This window comes from Drosophila miranda, chromosome 2, assembly GCF_003369915.1.
Source record: "Drosophila miranda strain MSH22 chromosome 2, D.miranda_PacBio2.1, whole genome shotgun sequence".
Lineage (NCBI taxonomy): Eukaryota > Metazoa > Arthropoda > Insecta > Diptera > Drosophilidae > Drosophila > Drosophila miranda.
In genome coordinates, this window is record NC_046675.1 from 29,230,149 (window position 1) to 29,243,089 (window position 12,941).

General features: G+C 39.7%; 1 protein-coding gene across 1 annotated transcript in view; it reads right to left on the minus strand.

Annotated features, from left to right (window-relative positions):
- The window catches only part of LOC108153855 (neuroligin-4, Y-linked), an 86,775-nt gene extending 80,475 nt beyond the window's left edge, over positions 1 to 6,300 (minus strand). Inside the window, exon 1 of the mRNA XM_017283954.2 lies at positions 5,378 to 6,300. The gene's annotated coding sequence lies outside the window, so the exon portion shown is untranslated. The remainder of the gene's footprint in view (positions 1 to 5,377) is intronic.
- Between the last annotated feature and the right edge of the window lie 6,641 nt (positions 6,301 to 12,941).

A 12,941-nucleotide genomic window follows, 5' to 3' on the forward strand; every position in this document is an offset into this window, starting at 1 on the left:
TTTTCGACACAAATTTCCATATATTCTGGGAAGTACTTGAGAATTAAAAACAGGGGGAAGGCGTGGCTGTTTGTTGTCGTTGAGACACTTTTTGTGTCACTTTTTGTGTTCAAAATGTCAGCCGCTTGAGGGAATTGATTAAGGGGAAGATGTGGGAGCTGTAGGAGTGAATAGGTCTCTTATCTTCTACATATGGAGGTAAGCGAAGGAGCTGTGTTTGAGGAGCATTCTTGGGGCTTAAAAGGAGCTTCAATGGGTAAGGTAAAGAATGGCAGAACCGAAAGGATCACATAAAGTGGGTCTTAATTTACGAAAGAAGAATAAATATTAAAATTTAAATTAACTGAAATATTCATAGGCTTAAAAAGGATTGAGGGCTGGGAAGAGTCTAAGGGTTTTAGGGATAGTCCTGTAACTGTTGTTTGCTTAAAGTACGGTCCTGTATCTACAGCATATGCTTAAGGCAGGCCCTCAGCCCCTCAGCCCCTCAGATGTCACCTTTTTGAAGTCGATTTTTTCTGACATACATCCGCCGCGAAGCTCAAAACCCGTATCGAAGCTGACAGACAGTAAGACTTGATATTTTATGGCACTTTAGAGGATAACAAAATTTGACTGGAAGGAGCCCTTGAGTTTTCCGCGGGAAAAGCGTTTAACGAGCGCCTCGAGACCCGCTCAGAGGGTGAAACATGGCGTATACGTGATAAATGTAACATTTAAATCGCATTCACATTTAAAACAATATTTACGGGCGCGTTTTTCCGCCTTTTTTTTAAACATATTTCTTTATGCAAATATATATGTATATATTTATTTATATTAATTATAATTGCAGAATGGATGGCACAGAATGGATCCACAGATACATTTATCACGTGTGGAATTTTCTTGTTTAATTTTCATGGGGAAAAACGAATTGCTGTTCATTTAATTGCAGCCACAATAAAAATTTACGAGGCGACAACAAAGGAAAAAAAAAGGGAAGCCACGCTCTTCGGTCTCCTCCAATCTGTCCTTCTCCTCTCTTCAATCTCCTGTTAATCTCCGCTTCAATCTACTTTTTGCACTTCTCCGAATTTCCGACATTTTTATGATAATTGAAAGTGAAAACAGATTGCAGATTGCAAGCCATAAACATCAACATACATCCGTCCATAAAAAGCGAAAAGTATCATCATTTAATTTCGCTAATCAAAGCATACCTCCTCCCCCTCCCGTACCCTTCCCCTTTCCCCTACCCCATAAAAGTTACACTCGTAAACCCCAGCAGTTTTAAGCCCTTGCTCCATCCCTTTTTTTGGGGGGGTGGGGACTGGCAGAAAAAAATGTATACAAAAGGAAAGAAAAATCCCTAATTAATTTTCAATTTTTATCAATCAGAAGGGCAGAAATTCATGTCATAAATTTGTGATTTTATTTTGGTTTTTTTTTATGTGCTGTAGGATCGTCTGATACCCGAGTAATAACTGTAAAATATATGCATATGCAGTCCCAGGCGAATAAAAACAATTAATTGGAACTGCAGACCATTCGGCATTCATTTCCATTATGAATATGTTGAGGGGGGGAAAAAAACCTACAAAGATGATAGGTCCAGAAATGATATCATTGCCAGGGGAGTTCAAGGGGTTCCCCTCTCCATGTGTGCCACATGTGCCATGTTTTAAACGAATTTAATTATTGTTCATGTGCTGAAATATGAGACAGCATTTATTTATGGGGCATGCAATGGAAGCAGGAACGAAGGAACGAAGCCCAGACAGAAGCACCTCTCCTGTCATTCCTGTCTCTTTATTTTTGCAGTGAATGCGAGTGTGCATGTGTACCTGTAGGAGGGGCCACCTGTCCCCTGCTCCTCCCTCTCTCTCTATCTTCCGATCACTGGGGGCGTATGAGTTATGGTCATGGCTGGCTATGGGAATGGTACAGGCGGTGGGGGGCAGGGGCGTATGATTAATATTCAATTACAAGGGAGATTCCGTTTGCACTCGAACAAAAAAACAGCAGTTCTCTCTGGTTGTTTCCTTTTGTCCTGTATTGGTTGGAAAAACTTTGCTAATTGCCATCATCAATGGCACCAGGAATGGCACTTTTCCGTGCTCTTAATCGTGAAAAATAGTAAACCAAAAACACAATGAAATCAATTGAAAGGGTTTCCAGCCCCTGGATAGCTCCTGAAAAATGATGGTGGGGTGGAAATTGGCCAGCCAGCACTTCAAGGAAAAACGTTGTAAATTTCGTCGAAAAACCCAATCTTTCTCCCAAAATTGATTGAAATCTTTTAACTTTTATGGAACCCAGGTGTAGCTAGGCTTCCAAGAGTATCTTTAGGGGTAGCGAAAGTTTCGTCTGGTTCCTACTTTGTTTTCCTTTTGTTTTTCGTATCTTTTTGTTAAGCAAATTTGTTTTTGTTTCTGGCTGCTGCTTCGCTGGGCAGCATGTGCCTTCGTTTGATTTAATTATCCCCGCAGCCAGTGCGGAAAAGTTTGAGGAAAACAATGTGCCAACCCGCAACCCACACGTTCCACACGATCCACACGCAATACACTCGATACCAGGGGCAGAGCCCTAATTAAAACATTTACACCTATTTTTTAAGCGAAATTTAAACCAAAATTAAAGATGAATAATATGAACAGGGCAAAAAAATTATATTTTAGGCAAAACATTAATTTGGGGGACCTGACGGGATTAATGTTCGTGGAGATATTGTGTGTGTTTTACTCACTTAAACTGTAATTTCGAGAGTTTGGTATCCTAAAGGATTCGTGGATTGCGTGTAGTTTTCGCATGAAAATGAATCAAAATTCATTTGCCATTTGACAAGGCCAATGTCCCATGATTTATGACTGCCATTATTTTATGTTTAGCTGCACGGATTCGTGACATATTATTAAGTACTGCAATTGTTTTTTTTTCTGGGGGGAGTGGGGGGAACTTTATTTTGGGGCATAATTTCCCTTCTTATCGTAGCACAGTTTATGGCAACAGAAAATGCGGAAAGTGCAAATGGTGTGTTCGTGTGAATAGTTCTCAATGGAATTTTATTCGTTTCTTGTTTTTCTTTTTGTTTGCCATTGGAATTAAAAATTAATTGCTATTTTTATAGCCAAAAAAAAAAAACCTTCTTTTTTTTATGTGCCACATGCCACTGCTCTTTGTGTTCATTTCCATCTCTCTTTTGCTCTCTGTTGATTGTACTTTTTAATGACATGTGCAATTATTTGTTTGTTTGTTTTACGTATAACAAATGCAGCACAGCACAGCACAGTGGCGGCGCGTGATATGCAGTGAAATTAATTAATCATTGTGCTTTAATCAACCTTTGTGCTGTAATTCAAAGGGAAGTATTTTTTTATTGCTAAATCCCTGCATCAAATGTTCCCCGGTTTGCCAATTCTTACTCTTCTTTTGGTGCCGTCGACTATTTGCCCTCTTTCTAGGCTGCACAGCTTAAAATGTATGCCATCTCTTTCTAGTGCTTGCCGTGAGCCGAGAGAACGAGCCTCACTACATCGGACGACGCGTCGTCAGCTTATCGGTTTTTCTATTCCTTCATTCTCCCACGCCATGCAGAATCACACCGCGAGCATCACTGTCATTAGAGAGAACGAGAGAGCAGTATGCTGTGGTTTTTGCGTTGGCCTCTGCCGGCGATTATCAGCAAAAACGATCAGCAGAGATCAGCATCGGCAGCAGAAGCCAATTGCAAAAACCACCACCACCGTTTGCTTTGCGGCCGTCTCGTTTTTGCCTTGCAAGACGTGATTGAACCTGCATGGGCTGGCAGAGCATTGAATTCCGCCTTTGGAAGTAGGAAGTCTCTTTTTTGTGTGTTGAATATTTGAAATGAAATGCTAGAGCTTGCGAAATATCCCCATTAAGTATGGAATTTATTCCATTCACTCATTAATTACGATAATTTCAGCCCAGTCGGCTTTTGAGCAAATGATTAAACTACTGCCAATGGAGAGAGTACAGCTGTAATTTCAATTTGAAGTTCATTTTCCATTCATTTCCATGGCATTCATTGATTCCATGGAAATTTCATTTGCCGTCTGCTTAATGAACGACAAAACCGTAAGCTTTTATTAATTTATGCATTTAAGTGGATGCCTGATTGCATGTACAATGTGTCGTCGTTGCCCCTTTGCCACCGTCACCTTCACCGCCACCGTCACCGTCACCGTCACCGTCCTTGCTGCCACACATTCTGGTTGCCAAAATTTTGCATATTAATTGCTCATTAATTGTTGATTAGCTTTCAAGTGGCAGAATCTCGGTCTTAAGCACCAACTAATCTTTGGCTCAGGGCATACGAAAAACTTGCTTGCGACAAAATGTGGCAATCAATCAAAATGGCTGCGGGCGGGCGGGCTTTCGGATACTTTCGTCAGCGCAGCAGCGCAAATACTCGCAATTAAGCATTATTAATCACAGCGACTAAGCAACACAACAACACGACAACACAGCACTTCCACTTCCACTTCCGTCTTTTGGCAAATAATTACAGTGGTCATCGCCCCAGGATCTCATTCTGGGGGCTTCTTGGGATCCTGGCCTGGCTTCTGGTCAGCGCGCTAATGTGTGCGTATTATTTTCTCATCAGAATTAATATTTAATTAAAAGTCAAGTGCGTGTGGGTAAGAAATTTCCATTTCCATTTCCTTTCGAAGGGAAATCCATTTGCCATGTCGTCATGGTGAATGTTTTTGTTATGTATGGATTTGGTTTTTTTGGCATGAAATTTGAGAAATTAAGGGATTAAATGTGGGAATCTATTATTTCCTTAAATTCGATTAGGAATACGAAAACCCCCAACCACTTCAAATTCGAATGTGAATCAAAGATCTAGAGTTCATTGTTGGGTCAGAGATCACAATCCGATTTATGCACTAATTGCGATGGTCATGTCAGGCTCTGTCGAGTGTCATCCGTCGAACAAAAGAATTGTGGCTGTGTGTCTGTGTGTGTCTCTGTGTGTGTGTGTGGCCAAAACACTTGACTTGTGTGTTGTGTGCGTGCCAGGCCGCAAATCGGCAACTAATCAATCAATTGGAGGGGGCCACGGCCATGTTCCACTTTTTTTCTTCTTTTCTGTGGCGCTGGGGTAAGGCCTACTCGATTGATGTTTGAGTGGCATCCCCCCCCCCCCCCCATATGATGGATTGGATTGTGCCAAAGTTTGATTTTGGTTTGGATTTCGACTTCGATTGGCAGGGAGAAACATCTAAAATCCTAGTGAAGACCCAACGAAGCTGTGGAGGTCCTGGAGATCTAAATCCCATTTCAAGCGTTAATCTTCCATGGCAAAAATTAACCGAAAAGAAAAGCCCGCGTTTTCCTTTAATTATAACATGATTTATGACTCAATTACCGTTTAATAGTCCGTTCCCGGCCTTTCCTTGACTTTGATTTGAGCCAATGATTTTCCTTGGTTTTCCCACGATTTTCTTGCCCTCCTCTTGTCACACTTCACTTCACGCTTTTCAACACCATTTGCGAAGGAAAAGCTTTCTGCCGAAAATTTAATTTTCTTTAATCTTTCTTTCACTTTTTTTTTCTTTCTGGAGATAAAAGCCTTGTTTTAGGCATCCGCTGGTGCCGCTGCCATTTGGCGGCCTCTGACTATTTTTTTTTTTTTTTTTTGGTTGGGCAAGTTGGCGCCTATGCCCCACACACACGCACACGCACACACACTGGCACACACACTCTCCGTAGTCCGGAAAATGGGAGAAAACACTTGAAATTTGTTGGCTGCTTTGGCGCGACTTTCCGGTTAGCGAATTATTTTGTTGAGGGGTTTTGTATCTTTTTTTTAGAGCATTTTCTATCTCTTTTTTAGAGGGTATATCATTTGTGGGGGTAACTTCCTTTAGAGGGTATTAGAGGTTCCTTCTCGTGTTTTTTTTGGGGGCGCTGTTTGGTTCCTTTCTTTTTTGGGGCGTTGCTTTCTCTTAATCTTTTGATTGTTGCAAATGCAACAAGGGAATCCCCGTGCACACACCCGTGCACGCACACACACACACACAGATACACAAATACACTGCTCGAAGGAGTTTTATGATTCCTTTTTTTTTGTTTGGGTGGAAAATCCGCGACGCACCGCGTTCGTCGTACCCGTTTACTCCGAAGTCGGGCGCTGTGGCGGACGCCTGGCTGCCGTTTCACCGTTTCGCCGTTTCGCCGTTTCACCGCTTACCGTTACGTGTTACCACACAACACAAATATCGAACGTGAACTGACGACATGAAGAACGAAGTCCGAGGACATTGGAGGCATGGCATCGAACGAAAGCGCGACACACAGAGCCCCAGAGGATGTGTCTGGTCTGTCGTTCGGTTCATCGGGTGGCGGCTGGCTCCTTCGTTTGTCGTTAGCGAGCACCAAGACGCCAAACGGCCGACGGGGGGAACTACAGAGCAAGAGCGAGAGCGAGCTGAGAGAAAGCGAGAGAGCGAGGCGTTGCTGTGAAGGGGTAATAGGGGGAAGAGAGTGTATCCCCTTATTTGGAGGGGCGATGTCTATTTGCAGGGACTGCTGAAAATTACCCCCTGTTTGAGGTGGAGCAGCAATTTTCAGGAGTTCGAAAATAATTTCGAATGAAACTTGTTGCTAAACGAATGCGACTTTTGGAGTTTTCAAAGCAATATCCGATTGAAAGTGAGGTGTAAGAATGACATAGGATTTTTAATTTCTAATTAATAAAATATGTACATATATATTTGTATTTTCGGAAAGAAAATCATACCTATTCATAGATGGTCGTAAAACAGATGAACGTGTTCAAACGATTCGAAGATTTAGTAAGAAGATTTACACTCATTTTGCCTGGCTATTATTTGATTATAATAAACTCTAATTAAATAAATACCCTCTCCAGGATTTTCTTACGTGTTTACGTCTTACCAAAACCATTTATTGACATAATTCGGTGTTTAAATTTCCATTGAATTTTATCATTATTGTCATCGTTAATCTTAATTTAAAACTATTTAAAATATACATATATAATTTATTACATTTGTATTTTCCTTTAAAAAATACATCATAAAATAAAACAAATAATAAATAAATAATAAAACAATAAAAATAAATAAATCATAAAATAATTAAAAAGGAATCAAAAATAATAATCAAAATAATTAAAATAATATAATTATAATTATATATCTTATATACTTATTTTAATTATTTTGATTATTATTTTTGAATATTTTTTATTTATTTATTGTTTTATGATTTGTATTTTTTAATTAAAGTAAGATTATCCGTGATTCTACAAATTAAATAATTATTGTGGGATATACATAAATACAAATATACAATTTGCTCATACACTTAAGCCACAAGAACAACACCAAGCGAAAGTCAAGAAAAATAAAATATGTAAAATGTAATGTAAAATATTTATTTCAAATATGTAGTAAATTTTAAACAAATATTTTCATAATATTTGTATGTAAAATATTTATTTAAAATACATATAAAGTAAATTTTAATCAAATATATTCATTATAATGCCAAAATGTATGTGAAAATAATTTTTTTTTACATTTTTCACTCTCGTAGAAAAATTTGTTTTCTACATTTTTAGGTACAGTTGAAATATTACAATCTAAAACATTTTTTCTCTGGGTCTACATAGGAGTATGTGTAATTTTTTTTTACTTGTAAATTCTACAAAATGCATTTAAACTTAAGATTAGATACCCAGAAAATACAGTAGAGATACAGTTGATTCGCACTTAGATACATATACATTTTTCCCGTTCCATGAATTTTCCAGCAATTATCTCTTGACAGCATAGCTATTTTATTCGGTAAAACAACCATGTACGTTTTCCTCTATTGTTCAGAATATTTTTCAGAATAAGAGGGATATTTTTTTTATTTTTAACAAATACTTTTAGACAGGAAACAGCTCCAAAGCTATCTGAAAGTTTCGCCAGCTTCCATGGAGCTTTCATCTGGACATAAATTCCTCAAGCTTTTTGTAGAATTAAGCACAGCAAATGGAATGGGTCTCTTAAAGCTTGAATCTCTTCCCAGGATCTTTACCGAAAGTTCACCGAAAGTCTCTTGAAAAGTTTGATGAAACATAAAAGTGTTGTAGAACTTTGAAGTATTAAGAATATATTCCGATAGGAAAATGTTTAATTTCAAGACATTTTCAGAGTAGTACCTGGGTTTTCCGATAGAAAAAAGGCTCTAATTCCAGTGGGAGTTCCGTCCCTTCGGATTCCTCTGCCTGAAAAACTAATTAAAACCAAGAAAAAGGTCTGATGTCATATATCTCAATGGATATTTTTCCTTTTCTCGACTAACATTTATGGTCCCCTTTTGTTCTTCCATAAACCATCCATTGGAAAGGTGTCCTTTTTACAGTTGAGCAAACCCATAGTTTTACTCACTTTGTCTTCGGCAAAAGTCTGTGAAATTCTTCTGGTATTCTTCTGGTATTTATGGAGCGACAGGATTGCAAACTGCAGCCAGGAGCCAGGGGGGGAGGGGGTATGGGGCTTGCGGTTTGTGGCTTTTTGCTTACTGCTCATTTTTCTCAAAAATCCAAAAAGAAAATAGTATATAGATGTCATCTGCAGGTAAAAGCAAATGCATAATTCAATTTTCGATTTTTCTTTCGTTTTTCTTCTATATTTTCCTAAACGCCACGAATGACCTGCGAATGGCCCACTAAAAATCGAGGTCAATGGCCAGAGATGAGTGAAAGAAAGAGGAGTGGAGGCACCCCAAATGATTCCGTGGGGGGAAAGCCCTGTCTGTGGCATTGTGTGTGTGTGTTGCATCCTGCTGGCTGGCTGCTGTTGCAAGGCTGACCTTATAAATCATAATTTCCAACAAATAAATCCTTCACGGACAATTTAACATTGCAGCCCCGGTCCCGGCCCTCAGAAGGAAAAAAAACTGCAACAGTCGTCGAAGCTTTTTCGCGGGAGGGAGGAGGAGGAGGGGAGGGAGGAGGGTGGAAATTTCTGGTTCTGTTTCTGATTTTGGTTTTTTCTTTCTTTTGAGATTCGTTTTTTTTTTTTTTCTGCCAAAATGGATGCCAAAGGGCAAACGGAAGTGGAGTCTTCATGTGTGTGTGTGTGTGTGTGTGTAGGAAATGGATATTAATTTGTGTGGGGCATCTTCCACATGCAGCAGTGATTGATGGTTCATCATTCTCATCCGTTCCTGGATTTCCTCCCTCGTTTTTTGTGTGTGCTTGTGGCACACCTTTTGACACTGGAATTAGGAGTTGGATCCCATCGGAGTAGCATCCTGTTCGCTTCATTTGAAATGTGCCTGGTGTGGATGCCACAAATATGCTGATGCATTCGTTCTTACCGACCGACTGAAGGCAGTTATCGATCCAATGAAATGCACATAGAAGGGATCCCAAATTCTGGTCTTTCTGTTGCTTATTTGATGTGTGTCTGTGTGTGTCTGTTTTGTGGTCAATAAGGAGCTCCTTCAGCTCCTCCAGCTCCTCTTTCCTCCTCCATTCCATATGTCGGCTGCGGTTCTGCATCTCTGCATTGATATCCGTACCATTCCAAAGATTGCTCACAAAAATGTTATTTACGCACATTTCGGAGATGAGCAGAAGGAAAGGGAGAGCCAGCAGATGGAAGGGAGAGCCCGGAGATGGCGGGGAGATGGAAAGTAGAGACGGGAGAGGGCTAAGAGGAGCGGTGAGCAGGCGAATGTCAGTCGAGAATATTTGCGTAATTTTGAACTTGGCATTTGGACAATTGTGTTTGAATTTGATTTGTAGTCCATGAAGCATGCAGCATGCAGCATGCACCCATGGCCATGCCCCCGTTTCTCTGTCTCCCTCTTAACCGATTTCAAATAATCAAACATTTGACTAGCATTTTGGCTCCATTCGTGCAACACACAAACAAAAGCACACATTCGAGGCACGTTGACATGTGTGCCCCCCCCCCCCCCCTTCCCCCCTACCGTTCCCTCACGTTGCAAGAGCTAATTAAAGCGCGCACGCGTGTGTGATGTGCCACGCCAGATGTTGTTGATGCTTGTAGATGTCTCAAGACCCCAAACAGCAGCATCAGAAGCAGCATCAGCAAAAGTGAGCACAAGAGAAAGGGCCTGCTGGGAGGGTAGACGCAGGAGATACCCCTGGCTTTTAGCGATGTATCTGCAGGTCTTAGGAGATGGAATTGTCTTCTGTTTTGATGAAAGATCGTTTATATTTGTATTTTTATGGAACAGTGATTCGATGAGTATCTAATTTTGATATTTGAAACCGATTTGAGAGGCTTCCACCTCCATTTGAGAGGGAAACTACATTAAAACCGAGAAACCTATGAGATACATATACGGGGACCCCTTCAGCAAAACTGTTAAAGGCTTCCCCTTCTTCCTTTCTTCACCCAAAAAACCCTCTTCCCAATAAACCTAATTCCCTGCCTTTCAGGAACGGCCCCACAGGGTACGAAAATGGTGGATGTCTTGGGGGAAAACTGTAGGAGAAACAGTGGCAGTGGCAGTGGCAGAAACAGAATCCATGCCTCCCTGCGCTTTATTCTAATCTCAACCGCAACATGTTTTAAATTTAGCATAACATTCGGAGGCACCACCAAACGACGGGGAAGGGGCATGGACATGGGCTCTCTCTCTATCTCTATCCCTCTCTCGTCTCGCTGGAATGGGCGGGCGGCTCTCTCTGTGGCTCGTGTCTCAACTTTATGCAAAGGTCGCCTCATCAACAACATCTCGGGGAGACCTTTGGAGACTGGGGGAGTACGGAGTATTGGCTCTGGCTGTGGATGAGGGGGGGACTCCCATACCTTCGGGGTATTTGAACTTCAGAGGCAGAGTGCCTCGCGTGGCATTGCGTGTTGTGTTTTGATTTGATTTTTGTCGCCGCCGCCGACGACGACGCCATTAAAAAGGTAAACAACAAGAGTGTTTTTTCGCCTCTTTTTCGTCTTTTTTGTTTTCTCTGAGGCTGAAGAAAAGTCCTCGAAAAAGTGAAAGAAGAATTATTAAAGTAAAGCACTTGAAATATCAAATGTTTTTTGATTGAATACTTAAATGTAGATATTTTGGGAAGGCTTAAAATTGTTATTTCGGTGAAAAATATTAAACGAAAATGTATCTTAATTTAGGAGAGTATCTTTACTTATTTTGTATGACTTTTTGCTACTTTTTTCCCTATTTTGTTGGAAAAATGCTAAAAGAATATTTATCTGAATTGCAAAAGATATTTTTTACAATTTTTCAAACTTTCTAGAATGCATTCGGAATGCCTGAAAATAAAAAATTGTTGAATATTAAAGCAGAAAAGTATCTAAAGAAATTAAGTTTTATTTAAAAAGTTTAATAAATAAATAAATGAAATAAATAAATAAATTAAATAAATTGTATAGAAAAGAAGGTTTAAAATTCTAGACCTTTACACTGTCACCAGAATGAAAGATACACAGTATTTTAGATACAAATATCTATCTACAAATCTATTGATGCTGCTTAGAGGCAAATATACCTAAAGCAAATGTGTCTTTACGCTGAAAAGATACTTTTCAAATGGTTCTAGAATTTAAATCTTGAGTAAATGTTTTAGAATGAAACTGTTTTGAGTATCTAGATACACATATACTTCAATAATATGTATTTTCTTTGTCTTAAGATCCTTCTCAAATGTTTCAAGAGCTGTTTCGAGTAATTAGATATTAAATTACTTAAAGAAAAGATACTTTTAGCATAGAAAATTATGCTGAATCATTAGTATTACTTTAAGATGGAAGCTAAGCTGTTTTGTATATTTACCCAGAGATTAAAGATAAAACCAAAGGAGAAAAAAGCAAAGGAAAAAGGAAGGAAGGAAGAAGGAAATATGAGGTGCAGCCGCCCTTCCATTAGCATATCGTAATCGTTTTGCCCGGCCACTAAATCATGCGAATTTCCCCCCTGCTTCCATTTGTCCCGCTTGCCACTAGAGTATTCAAATTTCGTTGGAAATATGCGGCATGCTGCTGAATGATATCTAGATGATGATTCTGTTCCATTTAGTTGCATGCTACAACATTGCAGACGATGCATAAATTTGCAGCCATTTATAGCCCTTGGGGGTGGGCAGCGGGGGGGGGGGGCGGCTTGCACTGCTGCAGCGGTGTGTTTTAATGATTTACCAATGATTTTTATTAATAAATGAATGCCGTGTACAACAATAAAATATCCACCACTATGCATATTTTCCACTTTTCGAAAGATAAACCCCGACCATCGAATGGCAAATCAAAAATGCATTCAAATGGAACAGAACGGGCACAGAACGGAGGGTTACGCCTCTTTCAATATGGAATTTCATATAAAATATGCAATTTTTGGACAGAAAAAAATACTTTAGAATAGGGAGAGGGAGGGGGAGTCAATTTAAACATATTCTGAAATTTCCATGCAATAAAATGCAGGAAATACACTATAGAAAATCAAGAGTAACTTTGACTTTGAGTGGTGCAAGGACATCATTAGGAAGGTGCTTCAGGAAGAGCCAGAAAGTGAAGCGATATTGGTGGATGGATGGAGGGAGTTGCCTGATAAGAAAGGTGCTTCCAAAGGGTCTTTGGAGTGGGCGAAATAGAGATGGAATTAGGTGGAAACTATATCCCTTAGGAGAACATTATTGGAAGGGACTTTAGAGACTTTCTTTGCAACTGAAAATATCTTAAAAAAATCAATAGAGGAATGATAGAAATGTGTTTAAAAGGTGCCTGAAATAACCCTTTGATTGAGACCCCAAATTATTTGTGGAATAACCCCAGAAATCGCCCTTTCCCCTGCACTGGCCACACTCAATTGGAAAAGCATTAGCGACCACCCCCCCTGGAGCCCCCCTTTCAGAATTCCCCTTTGATTTCCCCTTGATTCCCTTTTGATGAAGTAATTCAATGTTGAAATTCAATACGATACGA